Below are 18,735 nucleotides of genomic sequence, written 5' to 3' on the forward strand. Positions count from 1 at the left end.
GACTATCACAAACGCCCTTATGACAACGGGCAGAGATCAGTGCTGAAACGAATGGCACAGATATCTCCAGCCCAGGGGAACATAACAAGAAGGCCGACAGTGTGCTGAATTCAGTGCACTGTCACCTTTCTAGCGGTATATAAAACCGCACCTGCCTGAGGACATGAAAGGTCCTCTCTAATTATTTCTCTTCTAACCGAAAACACAATTAATTCGGGCCAGCAGGTGGCAGCATCAAGCAGCCTGCTGCTAACATCTAGGTAGAACAAGAGTGCTGAAGGTGCACATGACTGCAACCTAAAAGAGTCAGTTATATGGGGAAGCATTAGCATATGATCAGTGGCAAAACTAGGAATGATGCCCCCCCCCCCCCGACCGGTGCCAAAGACCCTGACTCTCCCCCACCCCCGCGCGCATTCCTGCATGCTCTATTAGTGGTCCCTGCACATACTGTTACGCCCCATAGTGGCCCCTATACACAGTGTTTTACCCCATTAGGAACAGCCATGAACAATTATTTTACTCTGGGGTCTTTTCAGGCCCCAGAGTATAATAATTGGAGATGGGGGGGGGGGGGAGAGAGGGGAGAACCAAAATAAAAAACACTGTCCCTTACCTATCTCCGGCTCCGCTGCACTCCTCTGTGTCGGCCATCTTCAATGATGTCCGGGACGTCACACGACCTGAGACGCAGGTCCCGATCATAGATGTCACACAACTGGGCCCGAAGCCTGCCGGAGGGGTAAGTAACACTATTTTTTATGTTCCCTTACCTCTCCCGGGCCTCCGGTTATTATATTCGGGGTCTGACAACCCCCCCCCCCCCCCCCAGTATAATAATAGTGTTTGTGGGGCCCACGGCGTCACTTACCGATCCCGGCCCCTGCCAGGAACGGAAAGTAAATAGGGCTTGTTACTGGCTGGAGTAACTCTAGTTGGTAACTGCCCATTGAGAAAAGTGTCCCAGGCCCTGTGGCAGCCGCTACCCCGATAGTTACGCCCCTGTATATGATGCAGGGTCGGGCTGCTCAAGGACCTTTGGCTGCATGGGGGGGGGGGTCGCATTTTGCTGGACCCTATGTGAAGGAATATAGATCTACTTGAGGGGCATTTGATTGGATATCATGTGGAGGACATCTGCTGCATTTGTACTTTATTGTATTTCAGAGTTTGGTTTGGAATTTTTCATAAAAGCGGCGTTTTATTTTTCTGCAATGATTTTTAACTTACTTTATAAAGAAAAAAAAAAGCTGCACCCAGACAGCTGTAAGACAACAGGGACATTTTAAAAGTACAACAACCAGTTGCATATTATCTGCTGTTTTCCAAGACAAAATTCAGCATCCTGCAATTTTGTCATTCTGCCCCTAGCCTTCGCTACAGAAAAAGAAAGCATAAAAATGTTTGTAATAAAAAAAACAACAAGGCAAAAAAGTATGTGTGTGAAAGACTGCTTATAGTTGGGGTTGAGCGATCGGGATTGGAAAAGATCGGATCTCAATCGGCGATCGAGTAAATTTCGCAATCGAGTTCCGATCCCGCCTAAAAAAAGATCGGGAATGGAATTCTGATCCCTCAACTGACTTACATGCACAGAACCGCTGCCGCTCCCCGGAGCTCTGGGCCATTGTTCTCTCCTCTCTCTCTTCGCACACCGGCAGAGCGCGGTGCGCGCCCCCGCCTCCCTAGGCTAGTGTTACTGCTGGGAGTAGGCAGGGCTTTTTGTGGCTTAGGAGAGTGTGGGCGGGTACAGGGAGGGGAGACGTGAGTGATGCACTCACATCTCCCCGCCCACACTCTCCTAAGCCACAAGACCCGCCTTCTCCTAGCATCAGTCACACTAGCTTGGGAGGCGGGAGCGGGCACAGCACTCTGCCAGCGCACGGAGAGAACAACGGCCCGAAGCTCCGGGGAGCGGCGTACACATCGGGAGAGGAGGCAGCAGCAGTTCTGTGCAGGTAAGTGGGGGGACTAAGTAGCCGGCAGATTTTTTAATCACTACACAGCGTGGAGGCTTCAATTTTTGGACTCCATGCTATGTAGTGAACAGGATCGTTTTTAAATTCCGATCTTTGATCATTAAAAAAAATCCCATTGACTTACATTAGGATCGGAATTGGGATCGGGTTCGAATGGAAAATGATCGGAAATCGGATTTTAAAATTGATCCTGAAATCTCAAGATCGGCTCAACCCTACTTATAGTATATTCACACAGGGAAGATTTGCTGAAGAAATTTCTTCAACTGTTTACTCTTTCCATAACAGTATGAACATGCTCTCGCTATATTTGTTGCAGATTCCCCATAATGAAAGTGTACCATAATAAAGCATAATAAAAAGGAACAAAATTTTACAATATTCCATTCACATGCAGTAAAGAAGACTCTGCAAAATTTTTATATGCATAAAACTGCTTTACCGCTGCCATGCAGAGCAATCTTCTGCTAAAGTTGCTGTAACTTTCTTATATAGCCACCAAATTTTGCAGAATCTCAAGCTGCAGAATGCAGTGCTGTGGGCACTGGCCTACAACTACAAAACCTTGTTGAATAGTCTCCCTGCAATGTTTTGTCTTTCATTTGCTGCCAATGTATGTAGCTGGATCCTATGACTGACAATAACCATCTCCAAGTCTCCTTCACAGAGGAGGCCACAGACTTCTCCTGCGAGGACAAAAATGGACACAGTAGCTGCCATGTAAGGAAATACGGCTCTGCATTGCTCTTGCACTAGTCTGTTTGCAAACAATGATGCAACTTCCTGTGTGACTTCCTGCCAGAAGAGGGTGCGTTAAAAAAAAAAAAAAAACACTTCTGGGAATACCTGCTATGTAGGTGAAGTACAGGCATGAAAACTCATCTAGTTTTCCCAGAAGTCTCCTGGTTTTTACGCCTCCTCACTTAGTCACTGTTCACTCCCACTCGGCTGCAGACTCATTAGTTTTCACTGCACTCTATGTCCTAATCCATTTTATTTATTAGGATCCACCCAATAGTTATGTATGCGAGGCGACCACTCTTCTACTTGTACTACTGCTCTATTATTTTCTATGGGAGGTTTTTCTCTTACTCAACTTCAGTATTGTATGCTTACTACTGAAGTTTGATAAAAGAAAAAGTTCCCACTGGCAATAATGGAGCCATTGACTCAAGCAGTACAGTACTTGCCTAGTATCCTGGGTTCAAGACCTGTATCAGACCTACACTAATAAAATACAGAGAATAACACTTGTAATAGATGGGGGATGCCCTCTGTAAATTTTTAAACGTTTGGGAATAATTTTTTTTTAAGTAAGCACCTACTTTGAATCACCCTTTGAAGGGCTCTCCTCGGTTGATGTCACTGGAAGTACTGTATGTGAGATGTAACTGACCCATATGAATATACCAAAGAAATCATACACAAAACGTAATTGGAAAATATAAATATTTTATTAAACTTTAAGCACTGAAAACTAATAATAAATTTACCATACATAATAGGGGTCCCATCTAAAACACGGCACAAAACCAAAGACTTAATACTACACATAAATATTCATGCACGAATATAATGCATGAAAGAGTAGCATACAATAAATGTAATTGCTCAGAAAATGTGATGCCATATATCAGATATTTACATAAACAGTATAACACTAAATAAAGAAATTATTCAATTGACAAAAAGTCTCTAATGTACATGTGTGTATGAACCAAACCACTACACATAACATGGCATAATAGCATACTATTACAGGATATAGAAATACCTAGGAAATGAAAAAAACATCCGAAAAAGAGCAAGATGTATATCAAATATTTACTAACACCAGCGTTCAGGTCTCCGTATTAGGTTTCCGTCTTCAGCCGGCAGAAGACTGAAACCTGTCATGCCGAGTCCAGCCGTGAACGCCGGTGAGCGTTTTGAGCTCTCCGCGGCGAAACCGTTTTTTTAAACCGGACACAGCATACTGCATGTCCGACTCTGTGTCCGGTTAAAAAAAACAGTTTAGCCGCAGAGAGCATAAAACACTCACCGGCGCTCACGGCTGGACACTTTTCAAACCCATTCAAATGAATGGATTTGAAAAATGACTGCAGGTTTCCGTCTCCTGCCCTGTTTTGTGCAGGAAACGGAAACCTGCAGAACGGAGACCGGGTGCAGATCTGAACGCGCCCTAAGAAAGTTTTATTAGGTCTGATGCCACACATATAAAAAGACTTTGCCCACTATTGTGTTATTACACAGATTAATAAAGACTGGAGTAGATAGTAATAAACAGACTTCAAAGCATGGCACAAATAGCAAATCTCCAAATCCTAATTATGTGCACAAAGAGGCTTCAATATATATGTGTGTGTTTACCAAACCACTACACATAACATTGCATAATAGCATACTATTAGAGGATATATTGAGTACGATTAAATAGTGCAAAAACGTCAAAAAACGAGTAAAGTGTACATCGGGTATTTGCAAAGAAAGTTTTATTATGTATGATGCCACACATATAAAATACATTTGCACACTACTAATGCTAATGTGTTATTACACACAAACATATAATAGAGATGAGCGAGTAGTATTCGATCGAATACTACGGTATTCGAAATATTCGTACTCGATCGAATACTACTAGCTATTCACAGTAAATATTCGATTCAGAGCCAACGTTGATTGGCCGAATGCTATACAGATCGGACCACAGCAATCTCCATTGTGGTCCGATTCTAGACTCCGCCTCCTCACAGACGAGCCTCCGGCAGGACCAGCATGGATTGGTCGAATGCTGTACACTGGCCAATCAATGCTGGTCAATTCATTCATATGAGAAAGAGAGTCAGCTCCCTCATAACAGCAAGCTGCCAGCTCTCCTGACTAGCAAGGATGAGCCTGCTGCAGAACCAGCGTTGATTTGCCGCAGACTCGTCGCGTTTACTCTATGTGAATGGACCCTTAGGGTGACATTTGCCTGTGGCTTGGTGCAGCAGAGAGTTTGAAACACTTATACCTAGGCTGGTAAAATGGCTTACAATCTGTAAGCAATAATCCAACAGATTTTAATGTCAAAATATTGTATGTATTGAGGATTGCTTATGGCAAACCCTAACAGATACATAGGCACTTTGCCACCGTGAAAAATATGTCTAAAAGTCACACATTCCCCAAAATCGTACAAATAAAAATTATATCAGCCCCACAAAAAAAGACATTTTATACAGCCCAGCATATAAAAATATTTAAATGTTATCCATGGCAACTCCAAGAATTTTTTTCACCCCAAAGTTTTTCCCAAAATTTTTTTGTTAAGGTATTAAAACATAAAAAAGCATATATTTAGCACTGCCATAATCTTAATAACCCACATAATATAGGCAACATGTCAATTTGGCTGCACAGTGAATGGGATAAAAATAAAACCCAGAAAAAAATGGCAAAAATGCAGTTTTTTTTCCTACCCATTCTAATTTATTTTTTTGGAACTTTCCAGTATATCACATGAAAAATTAAATGGCACCCTTGGTATTTTGAAGTACAATCTGTCATGCAAAAAATAAACTCTGTAAGGGCTCGTTCACATCTGCGCCCGGTCTCCGTTCATGCAGGTTTCCGTTTCCTGCACAAAACTGAGCAGGAGACGGAAAGCTGCAGGACTGTTTCAAACCCATTCATTTGAATGGGTTTAAAAGATGTCCGGCCGTGAGCGCCGGTGAGCGTTTTATGCTCTCCACAGCAAAACTGTATTTTTTTTAAATCGGACACAGAGTCGGACATGCAGTACTCTGTGTCCGATTTTTAAAAAACGGTTTCGTGGCGGAGAGCATAGAACACTCACCGGCGCTCACGGCCAGACCGGGTCTGACAGCTTTCCGTCTTCTGCATGCAGAAGACGGAAAGCTCAGAACGGAGTCTGGGCGCTAGTGTGAACCTAGCGTAAATGGAAAAATAAAAAGTTATGGCTTTTGGAAGGCAGGGAGTAAAATACAAAAATTTAAATACGCTGCTGAGTGAAAGAGTTAATGGAGGGGCAATGTGAGGGCTTCAAAAGGCTAAAGGTAGGTGTGGAATAGCCTTTCTAAAGGCTATGCAAAGATGTGATGTTAAAAATGAATTTACCCAATGATAGAACCCCTTTAAAGACACATACAACATTAGCTTTGTTTTTTCAAGAAGTTAGTTTCTTAAAAAAAAAAAAAAAAAAGGGTACAAAAGATGGAACTGAATACTTCAATTCATTGGATGTGTCATCTACTTTACCACTGGATTTCCAGCTTATAGTACTGCAAGTCATTGGGGAGCAAAACTTGGCTCTGTTATTATCTGTTTGGATACCAGGGGAAATCATTGCACTCAGTCATCCTGTCTGAATATGGTTCTGCCTTAAACAGCAATCGCACAGAGAGTGACATTTCAATTACTTACTATTTTACAAAGAATAACCATCTGTGTTAAACGTCCATCAGCCCAATAAAATATACAACCAATGTAGACAAGGTGGTGAAACATACTAGGGGCTATTATAAGGCATCTCCCATACTTTACTTAAGACAAGACTTCTTACTGGATTATGGACACATCTTTGATTCCAGCTATTATTAATTCAGCAAGAAACCAAAGTTTCTTCTATTATAGTTAGAAAGAAAAGTCAGATTCCCTGCAAGATACGGTATATCGATACATGTCATGGACGCCATAGATCTGCCAATTAGAGATGAGCGAACACTAAAATGTTCGAGGTTCGAAATTCGATTTGAACAGCCGCTCAATGTTCGTGTGTTCGAACGGATTTCGAACCCCATTATAGTCTATGGGGAACAGATACTCGTTAAGGTGGAAACCCAAATCCGTGTCTGGAGGGTCACCAAGTCCACTATGACACCCCAGGAAATGATGCCAACACCTCTGGAATGACACTGGGACAGCAGGGGAAGCATGTCTGGGGGCATCTAACACACCAAAGACCCTCTATTACCCCAACATCACAGCCTAACAACTACACACTTTACACACTCAATACCACCTCTCTGACAGTAGGAAAACACCTTGAAACATGTGTATTTGGCACTTGTAGTGAGGAGAGCTTGTCACCAGCAGTGAATTTGGCCCTTGTAGTAAGTTGAGGTTGGCACCAACATTTGTTTTGAAAATCAGGGTGGATTGAGCCTCTAACCAGCAGAGTTTGGGCAAATTCATGGTGGAGGGAGCCTCTAAAAACCCCAGTTTGGGCAAATTCATGGTGGAGGGAGCCTCTAAAAACCCCCAGTTTGGACCAATTCATGGTGGAGGGAGCCTCTAAACAGCCCAGTTTGGGCAAATTCATGGTGGAGGGAGCCTCTAAAAACCCCAGTTTGGACCAATTCATGGTGGAGGGAGCCTCTAAAAACCCCAGTTTGGACCAATTCATGGTGGAGGGAGCCTCTAAACAGCCCAGTTTGGACCAATTCATGGTGGAGGGAGCCTCTAAAACCCCAGTTTGGACCAATTCATGGTGGAGGGAGCCTCTAAACAGCCCAGTTTGGGCAAATTCATGGTGGAGGGAGCCTCTAACCAGCCCAGTTTGGACCAATTCATGGTGGAGGGAGCCTCTAAAAACCCCAGTTTGGACCAATTCATGGTGGAGGGAGCCTCTAAACAGCCCAGTTTGGACCAATTCATGGTGGAGGGAGCCTCTAACCAGCAGAGTTGGTGGAAATCAGGGTGGAGGGAGCCTCTAACCAGCAGAGTTGTGGGAAAGCAGGGTGGAGGGAGCCTCTAACCAGCAGAGTTGGTGGAAATCAGGGTGGAGGGAGCCTCTAACCAGCAAAATTGTGGGAAAGCAGGGTGGAGGGAGCCTCTAACCAGCAGAGTTGTGGGAAAGCAGGGTGGAGGGAGCCTCTAACCAGCAGAGTTGTGGGAAAGCAGGGTGGAGGGAGCCTCTAACCAGCAGAGTTGGTGGAAATCAGGGTGGAGGGAGCCTCTAACCAGCAGAGTTGGGGGAAATCAGGGTGGAGGGAGCCTAGTATTAGCAGAATTGTGCAACGCTTATGGTGGATGAGTATGAGGATGCGGAGGAATTGGAGAGGTTGAGTACAGACATGGAGTTTCATGTTGGGGTGCTTTACACAGGTGGGCACAAAAATGAAGGCTCTATCCAGTGGTGGTTCATTTTTATCAAAGTGAGCCGGTCGGCACTCTCAGCTGACAGACGGGTGCGCTTGTCAGTGATGATGCCACCGGCTGCACTGAACACCCTCTCAGATAGGACACTGGCGGCAGGACAGGACAGCACCTCCAAGGCATATAGGGCAAGTTCAAGCCACAGGTCCAACTTCGACACCCAATATGTGTAGGGCGCAGAGGGGTCGGAGAGGACAGGGCTGTGGTCGGAAAGGTATTCCCGCAACATGCGCCTATACTTCTCACGCCTGGTGACACTAGGACCCTCCGTGGCGGCACTTTGGCGAGGGGGTGCCATCAAGGTGTCCCAGACCTTAGACAGTGTGCCCCTCGTTTGTGTGGACCGGTGAGAACTTGGTTGCCTACTGGAGGAACTGCCCTCCCTGCCGCCAACGTCACATGCTGGAAACATCTCCATCATATTCTGCACCAATTGCCTGTGGCAAGCATTGATGCGATTGGCCCTCCCGTCTACCGGAATAAAAGACAAGATGTTGTTTTTATACCGGGGGTCAAGGATAGCAAAGATCCAGTACTGGTTGTCCTCCATGATTTTGACAATACGCTTGTCGGTTGTAAAGCACCCCAACATGAACTCAGCCATGTCTGCCACAGTGTTAGTTGGCATGACTCCTCTGGCCCCACCGGAAAGTTCAATCTCCATTTCCTCCTCATCCTCCATGTCTACCCATCCGCGCTGCAACAATGGGACGATTCGAAGTTGCCCGGAAGCCTCCTGTATCACCATCACATCATCGGACAACTCTTCTTCCTCCTCCTCCATTAAACGCAGTGAAGCGGACAGATGTGTGGACCTACTCTCCAGCTGTGACGGATCGGATGCTATCCCTAACTCCTCTGTGTGATCTGAGTTATCCCTGATGTCAATCAGGGATTCTCTCAGAACACACAAGAGCGGGATTGTAAGGCTCACCATCGCATCCTCAGAGCTCACCCTCCTTGTGGACTCCTCAAAGACCCGTAGGATGTCACAAAGGTCTCTCATCCATGGCCACTCATGGATGTGAAACTGAGGCAGCTGACTTTGTGGCACCCTAGGGTTTTGTAGCTGGTATTCCATCAAAGGTCTCTGCTGCTCAACCACTCTATTCAACATCTGAAACGTTGAGTTCCAGCGTGTGGGGACGTCGCACAAAAGCCGGTGTTGTGGCACATGCAGGCGTTGCTGGAGAGATTTTAAGCTAGCAGTGGCTACTGTCGACTTGCGAAAGTGGGCGCACATGCGCCGCACTTTCACCAGTAGCTCTGGAACATTGGGGTAGCTCTTTAGGAAACGTTGCACCACTAGGTTGAAGACGTGGGCCAGGCATGGAACATGTTGGAGTCCGGCAAGCTCCAGAGCTGCTACCAGGTTCCGGCCGTTATCACAAACGACCATGCCTGGGCCCAGGTGCAGCGGCTTAAACCATATTGCCGTCTCATCGAGGAGGGCATCCCTCACCTCGGAGGCAGTGTGCTGTCTGTCCCCCAAGCTGATCAGCTTCAGCACAGCCTGCTGACGTCTACCAACGCCAGTGCTGCAACATTTCCAACTCGTAGCTGGGGTCAATCTAACAGCGGAGGAGGAGGCGGTGGCGGAGGAGGAGGCGGTGGCGGAGGAGGAGGCGGTAGAGGAGGAGGGGTGTTCTTCTCGTGTCCCTGCCAGAAATGTTAGGCGGGGAGACGAGGTACACCGGGCCAGTTTGGGAAGCAGTCCCAGCCTCAACTACATTCACCCAGTGTGCCGTCAGTGAAATGTAGCGTCCCTGTCCGCATGCACTTGTCCACGCGTCGGTGGTCAAGTGGACCTTTGTGCAAAGCGCGGAACTAAGGGCCCGCCTGATGTTGAGTGACACGTGCTGGTGCAAGGCGGGGACGGCACACCGGGAGAAGTAGTGACGGCTAGGGACGGCATAGCGAGGTGCCGCAGTTGCCATCAGGTCCAGGAAGGCGGGAGTTTCAACAAGCCGGAACGCCAACATCTCCTGGGCCAGCAGTTTAGCGATGTTGGCGTTCAAGGCTTGCGCGTGTGGGTGGTTAGCAGTGTATTTCTGCCCCCGCCGCTCCAATGTCTGAGAGATGGTGGGTTGTTGTAAAGAAGCGCCTGATGGTGCCTTTGATGGTGCAGGAGAAGGAGATAAGACAGGAACAGGGGAGGATGAGGGAGAAGTCAACAAAGTGGCGGAGGCAGATGAAGTGGTGTCCTGGCTCATCCTCTGGAGTGCATCGCCAGCACAGTCAGCAGAGGCAGTGGCAGAGGCATTGGCAGTGGCGTGAACGGCAGGCGGCCTTTGTCCTGCCGTTGCTGCCTGCCACTGATTCCAGTGCTTGGATTCCAAATGACGGCGCATTGAAGTGGTGGACAGGTTGCTCTTCTCAGAGCCCCTAATCAATTTTGAGAGGCAAATTATGCAGACAACACTATATCTGTCCTCGGCGCATTCCTTGAAAAAACTCCACACCTTCGAGAAACGTGCCCTCGAGGTGGGAGTTTTTCGGGGCTGGGTACGAACTGGAACATCTTGGGAGATTCCGGGTGTGGCCTGGCTTCGCCTAAGCTGCTGACCTCTGCCTCTGCCTACCCTTTTTGGTGCTGCACCTGCCTCAACATCCACACTACTTTCCCCGCTTGACATCCCCCCTGTCCAGGTCGGGTCAGTGTCCTCATCATCCACCACTTCCTCTTCCAACTCCTGTCTCATCTCCTCCTCCCGCACAATGCGCCGGTCAACTGGATGCCCTGACGGCAACTGCATCACATCATCGTCGATGAGGGTGGGTTGCTGGTCATCCACCACCAAATCGAACGGAGATGGAGGAGACTCTAGTGTTTGAGCATCTGGACACAGATGCTCCTCTGTTAGGTTCGTGGAATCGTGACGTGGAGAGGCAGGTTGAGGGACAATGAAAGGAGCGGAGAACAGCTCTGGGGAGCAGGGACAGTTGGGGTTATTGTTCTGTGAAGCTTGGGAATTTTGGGAGGAAGGAGGACAAGACTGTTGGGTAATAGGAGGAGAGGAGGCAGAGTCTGACTGGCTGCTGGACAATGTGCTGTAAGCGTTCTCTGACAGCCATTGCAAGACCTGTTACTGGTTCTCGGGCCTACTAAGGTTTGTACCCTGCAGTTTAGTTAATGTGGCAAGCAACCCTGGCACTGTGGAGTGGCGCAATGCTTGCTGCCCCACAGGAGTAGGCACGGGACGCCCTGTGGCTTCACTGCTACCTTGCTCCCCAGAACCATTCCCCCGACCTCGCCCACGGCCTCGTCCACGTCCCTTTCCGGGAGCCTTGCGCATTTTGAATTCCCAGTTAGAAATTGGCACTATATACCAGTAGCAAAAATTGTGGGTGCACGTAACCCCAATATATTCTTTGAATTACCAGTCAGAAACTGGCACTATATACCAGTAGCAAGAAATGAGGGTATTTGTAACCCCAATATATTCTTTGAATTACCAGTCAGAAACTGGCACTATATACCAGTAGCAAGAAATGAGGGTATTTATAACCCCAATATATTCTTTGAATTCCCAGTCAGACAATGGCACTATATACCAGTAGCAAAAATTGTGGGTGCACGTAACCCCAATATATTCTTTGAATTACCAGTCAGAAACTGGCACTATATGGCAGTAGCAAGAAATGAGGGTATTTGTAACCCCAATATATTCTTTGAATTCCCAGTCAGACAATGGCACTATATACCAGTAGCAAAAATTGTGGGTGCACGTAACCCCAATATATTCTTTGAATTACCAGTCAGAAACTGGCACTATATGGCAGTAGCAAGAAATGAGGGTATTTATAACCCCAATATATTCTTTGAATTCCCAGTCAGACAATGGCACTATATACCAGTAGCAAGAAATGAGGGTATTTATAACCCCAATATATTCTTTGAATTCCCAGTCAGACAATGGCACTATATACCAATAGCAAGAAATGAGGGTATTTATAACCCCAATATATTCTTTGAATTCCCAGTCAGACAATGGCACTATATACCAGTAGCAAGAAATGAGGGTATTTATAACCCCAATATATTCTTTGAATTACCAGTCAGAAACTGGCACTATATGGCAGTAGCAAGAAATGAGGGTATTTGTAACCCCAATATATTCTTTGAATTCCCAGTCAGACAATGGCACTATATACCAGTAGCAAAAATTGTGGGTGCACGTAACCCCAATATATTCTTTCAATTACCAGTCAGAAACTGGCACTATATGGCAGTAGCAAGAAATGAGGGTATTTGTAACCCCAATATATTCTTTGAATTCCCAGTCAGACAATGGCACTATATACCAGTAGCAAGAAATGAGGGTATTTGTAACCCCAATATATTCTTTGAATTCCCAGTCAGACAATAGCACTATATACCAGTAGCAAGAAATGAGGGTATTTATAACCCCAATATATTCTTTGAATTCCCAGTCAGACAATGGCACTATATGGCAGTAGCAAGAAATGAGGGTATTTATAACCCCAATATATTCTTTGAATTCCCAGTCAGACAATGGCACTATATACCAGTAGCAAAAATTGTGGGTGCACGTAACCCCAATATATTCTTTGAATTACCAGTCAGAAACTGGCACTATATGGCAGTAGCAAGAAATGAGGGTATTTATAACCCCAATATATTCTTTGAATTACCAGTCAGAAACTGGCACTATATGGCAGTAGCAAGAAATGAGGGTATTTATAACCCCAATATATTCTTTGAATTCCCAGTCAGACAATGGCACTATATACCAGTAGCAAGAAATGAGGGTATTTGTAACCCCAATATATTCTTTGAATTCCCAGTTAGACAATGGCACTATATACCAGTAGCAAGAAATGAGGGTATTTATAACCCAATATATTCTTTGAATTCCCAGTCAGACAATGGCACTATATACCAGTAGCAAGAAATGAGGGTATTTATAACCCCAAATTATTCTTTGAATTCCCAGTCAGAAACTGGCACTATATGGCAGTAGCAAGAAATGAGGGTATTTATAACCCCAATATATTCTTTGAATTACCAGTCAGAAACTGGCACTATATGGCAGTAGCAATAAATGAGGGTATTTGTAACCCCAATATATTCTTTGAATTCCCAGTCAGACAATGGCACTATATACCAGTAGCAAGAAATGAGGGTATTTGTAACCCCAATATATTCTTTGAATTCCCAGTCAGACAATGGCACTATATACCAGTAGCAAGAAATGAGGGTATTTATAACCCCAATATATTCTTTGAATTACCAGTCAGAAACTGGCACTATATGGCAGTAGCAAGAAATGAGGGTATTTGTAACCCCAATATATTCTTTGAATTCCCAGTCAGACAATGGCACTATATACCAGTAGCAAGAAATGAGGGTATTTATAACCCCAATATATTCTTTGAATTCCCAGTCAGACAATGGCACTATATACCAGTAGCAAAAATTGTGGGTGCACGTAACCCCAATATATTCTTTGAATTCCCAGTCAGACAATGGCACTATATACCAGTAGCAAAAATAGTGGGTGTATATAGTCCCAATTCTATTGCTAGGGGACTTGCAGGGTATTTCTGGGGTGAAGGTGGGGGGGCACACCGTTGGAACGGGTATCGGGGGTATATATCGGGTATACGGGAATACACTGACCGTGTATTCCATTCAGGATCCGCGGAAAGCTGGGTTGCGGCGATTGAGCCCGTCAGTGCCACGTTACACTGACAAGCTTCTCCCTGGAATTTAGCTCTTATAAGAGCTGTTGGTTGTCTTCTCCTTCCTATCCTAGCCTGTCCCTGCCTACCCAGAATCTAACCCCTAGCTAACTGGACGGAAACCTCCGTCCCCGGTGAATTGCAAGCTCAGAATGACGCGAAGCTGGGCATCGCTGTTCTTTTAAATTAGAGGTCACATGTTTTCGGCAGCCAATGGGTTTTGCCTACTTTTTTCAACGTCACCGGTGTCGTAGTTCCTGTCCCACCTACCCTGCGCTGTTATTGGAGCAAAAAAGGCGCCAGGGAAGGTGGGAGGGGAATCGAGTAATGGCGCACTTTACCACGCGGTGTTCGATTCGATTCGAACATGCCGAACAGATAGAACACTGTTCGCTCATCTCTACTGCCAATATAAAAAACATTCTGGGATCTGTGGAGATCAACACATGACATGATAAGTGACATAATATGTCTGTTTGGGATAAATGGGTTTTATAACTTTTTTTGCTGGGAATTGCTTTTGGCATTTCCCTGGCATGTGACCTCTGCATCTAATAACTAACTGGAATGGTGATGTCCATATGTATAGTACATCTAAGCAATATCATATTATGAATTATGAACGTAATTCTACAATTGTTGGCTAAAAGCATCAACTTTACTAGCCTAGAGGTATTAACACAATGGTCCTGAACGCTCAAAGCAAAAATAATCAATGACTGGGTCTATTATTCAAGATGGTGGACCTTAAGGCTAAGGTCCCGGGGGATGTTACGCAGCTCTAAAGCGCTGTGGGAAAAACCACAGCAGGAACGCATCGCGGTTCTTCCTGGAGTGCTTTGAAAGTTCAGAGAGTTTTCCTCCACTGACTTTCTGTTACCGTTCTATCTACTGGAAAGCCACCGACGTTTTGGAAACGTTTTGGAAATTGCAGCGTGTCCGCGCTGCGGTTTTAAACGCAAAGTGGGCATGCGATTCGCATGAATCCCATCCACTTTGCAGATACTGTAAAACACCACGATTTTTTCTTCGTTTCCCGCTGTGGGGCCCCGGCCTAAAGGAGTCATCTAGGTAAGGTTCCTCTCTTGTCCTGTTTGGTATTGGAATCTAGTATTTCAACTCAGCCCATTCTGTTGCAAAAAATTTTTCAACTCTCACCACCCCTGTAAGTGATGTGTCTTCTCCAATTTTTACCATGCACAGCGCCGTACTATTAGTACCAATTGTGTCTAGTATTACATGACCATGTGCTTTGTCTCTATGCTTGCTGTGTTTATCATGGTTAGCACATTGACCCATTGAACCAACTCACTGGTTCCATACAAATTCCCATTTTTTATCACGAACACAGGTCAAAATACAGGATCTATATCTTTCCATTTTGGGGCTCACTGAGAGAAGTGAATGGGGCCAATGAGGCCCAGGCAGCACACCGATGTCAACCGTATGCCGGCCATGCCATTTTACATGGTCAGGTGCACTTAAATGGGATAAAACTTCAGTGAAATGTAATATCAAGCACAGTTACTACTAAAGTATGGAACCATGCCTGGAAAATAATGAAAGGAATGCAACGGTTGCCAGGATTAACCAGGAATCACTTTTTTTTTTTTTTCCCAGTCATTAAAGTCATATGAGGGCTTGTATTTTGCAGGATAAATTTTACTTCCTAATACCACCACTTAATGTTTCTTAGGGAGCCCGCACACTTTACACTCGCTCATTCTGAACGTAAAACTCGTTCAGAGTGAGCGGCGTAAAAAACAGATCCCATTGACTTGAAAGCAATAGGTAAAAAAGCCTCCCATTGATTTCAATGGGCAGCGCTCGTGTGCCGGCACCCATTCAAGTCAATGGGATCTGTTTTTTACGCCGCTCACTCTGAACGAGTTTTACATTCAGAATGAGCGAGCGTAAACTCGGTGTGCAGGCTCCCTTACAATGTATTGGGAAGTTGAATAGACTTTCAGGAAAAATAAAACATAGTTACTGCATTTTCATATGGGTTTTTACAGCATCCACTCTGTGGTAAAAAATCATGTTACCTTTATTCCATGGTTTAGTACATCCTCTGGGCATGCAGTCAGTTTCAATAGTAGGTTGCTCTTAAGCACCAGCAGGCCCTATTGTTTCTATCATTACAGAGTCTGTAGTGAACCAGATGGTGGGACCTGCTTCTAAGCTCAAATGTATCTGCATCATACCATTTAATCCTCCAAAATATTGATAGTATTGAAAATGTGATGCATTGTGCAACTCTAGTTGGTAATAGCTAAAGCACAATTTAGATTTTGACCATTTTGGAATAATGCCATCTGTAAACCCTTTATGGTTACTGCTAAAGCCTGTGCATATGACTACTAATAACTGAGCATAACATGAGCTAGAGAATGGATGATAGCTGGAAAATATTCTATGCTACTGTAGCTCCTGGGCAGGCCATGACTGGGCAATTTGGTAGCCACTTCAAACACAAGCTTCAGTTAAGGCCTACATAAAACAGATAGCATCATGACTGCCTTCCCCTATAAATACATGCAAAAAAGTAAATCATTAAATTATCCACACACGCTACTGGCACTTTAAGCTATTATAGATCACTGACTAGGCGTGCATCTGCCTGCTCTTTACAACTGTATACTGTACAGGACAGTAGAGCTGCTTGAACGCAAGGACTCCTAGTAGCATAGATGACTACGTTGCTTAGATTCCAGGTTTCTTAGGGTAAGTTCACAGAGTGTTTTTTGGACCAGAGGCGGAGGCCACCTCAGGTTCCGGTCCAAAATAGGGGTAGCTGCGATTGCACCGGCATCCAGTCGCGCACTCCGCTCCGGATTAGGCCCAAATGAATGGGCCTAGTCGGGAGGGAGTGTCTTCAGGCGGATGTCGCAAGGCAAATCCGCCTGAAACAATGAGCACATCACTTCTTTTTTCCAGCTTTCGGAAAAAAGAACTGACCGTCTCCCATTGATTTAAAAAAAATTGTTGTGAAAAAAAAAAACACAGCAATAAAAGATGGTGGATACGAATATATAAAATGTCATTCACTGCTAGGACTGTAAAACACTTTTTATTCCCCAAAATGGACAAAAAAAAGCAGCATTTTCATAAAGTGCACCTTAGAGAACCTATTAAAGGGATCCTATCATACAAACCCTTTTTTTTTATGAGTAACACGTCGGAATAGCCTTAAGAAAGGCCAACAGGCCATGAGAAAATTGTAAGCGGCCATTTTCTGGTGGCCTGTGGGCATGCGCAGTCTGCTCTGCCCGAGGTCTAGAAATTATAAGCCACAGCCAGAAGAAGAGGACGCTGCTGACGAAGATGGAGGCGGTGTAGGAGAGAGCTCTCTCGCAGCATTGGGGATGCCCCCAGTGCTGTTTGAGCGCTGTGGCCCGCCCCAGTGCTGCGAGAGAACTCATTTGCATACCGTCAAGAACCGGGATTCCTACGGAACGGCAGCGCGGAGAAGACAACGAAAGGTAGGAGAAGAATAGCCTTTCTTAAAGCTATTCCAACGTGTTACTCATAAAAAAAAAAAAGTGTTTGTATGATAGGATCCCTTTAATACATAGTATGAGATCATGTATGTTTTTTTCTTATGGCAAGCTATATGCAATGATGTAATATTCAATTATTTTTATATAAAAATAAATTACATTTTATGAAAAGTATTCATGCAGTAATTGCTTACACACATGTATGAAAATAAATAAAAAATTATATATATATATATATATATATATACACACACACACGTACAGTTGCAAAGGATTAAAGGGATTTACCAGGAATACTACAATACCTGCACTGGCTGGACAGGAAGGGAAGTGGCTCAGGTAACCAGTGAGGTCAATCACAACATCATTGCTAATAGTCATCCCACATGTGTATGCTGAGACCAGTGATGGACCAGCCACTTAATCCACAATATAGAAGAGGTGACTAAACACCGGAGACCAGGGGGTTAGGGATCCCTTTTAATTTTAGCTCACTCCTGGAAAACCCCTTTAGAGATTTGCCATCTCTTCCGGGGGGTTACCCCTGTCCCTGTGGTATGATATATACATACAGATGTGGCAAACTTTACCAAGTTAAATAAGCAGCAGACGAAAACTTTAGCTTGACATTATACTGTATTCTCTACTGCCAGATTTCCTGCTGCAACAAGTTATCAGATTCAAGTTGAATGTGGCTACATCTATGTATACATTGAGCACATCCCACTAAAATGGCATCAGGCTACAGCATTTAGCGTGTTAGGTATCAAGGTGAAATTTGCTACTTCTGTTAAGAACTAGACGAGACTTCTGTCCCTCACTAGCTGCCCCAGTGCTCTTACAATACACGTACTGTTAGCATGTGCTGTGTAATGCAGAAGCCACCAGTCATGTTCATTCTGCAGCCGGGCTAAATCTGCCTTATATGTCCTATCCACACCATACAAGTCTATAGGAGCGTGTCAGCGTGTACCTGCAGCGGCATAACATGTGCAGCTCCGTCCACTCTGCTCTCCTCTAGTCCTCTGTCACATTGCAGCCACTTCCTCATACCGTATTTCATCTACATTTTCTACAATACCGTATAACGTATAATACAAGAGCATTCCTTCTGCAACTCTTCAGTGCTGTACACTACATATACACAAAGCAGCGCTGCAGCAGAACACAGCATCATGTTATTGTTATTGTACTTATGTTATTGTTATTATGTTTATAGAAATAGCATATTTTGTATTGCATATGTAAAATACACATGTGTAAAAAAAAAAAAAAAAAGGATGAATTTCATGGCTTTTTTTTTAATTCTTAACCCACTGATCCATTTTTAACAGAGGTAACATGATGCCAATACATTTAACATACATTCCAAATGGATCCATAGATTT

At 44.7% G+C, this 18,735-nt stretch overlaps 1 long non-coding RNA gene across 1 annotated transcript in view; it reads right to left on the reverse strand.

Moving 5' to 3' along the window:
• LOC142201402 (uncharacterized) overlaps positions 1 to 18,375 on the reverse strand; it is a 137,544-nt gene extending 119,169 nt beyond the window's left edge. Inside the window, exon 1 of the long non-coding RNA XR_012715521.1 lies at positions 18,321 to 18,375. This is a non-coding gene — a long non-coding RNA (uncharacterized LOC142201402). The remainder of the gene's footprint in view (positions 1 to 18,320) is intronic.
• Between the last annotated feature and the right edge of the window lie 360 nt (positions 18,376 to 18,735).

Source organism: Leptodactylus fuscus, chromosome 4 (assembly GCF_031893055.1).
Source record: "Leptodactylus fuscus isolate aLepFus1 chromosome 4, aLepFus1.hap2, whole genome shotgun sequence".
Classification (NCBI taxonomy): domain Eukaryota; kingdom Metazoa; phylum Chordata; class Amphibia; order Anura; family Leptodactylidae; genus Leptodactylus; species Leptodactylus fuscus.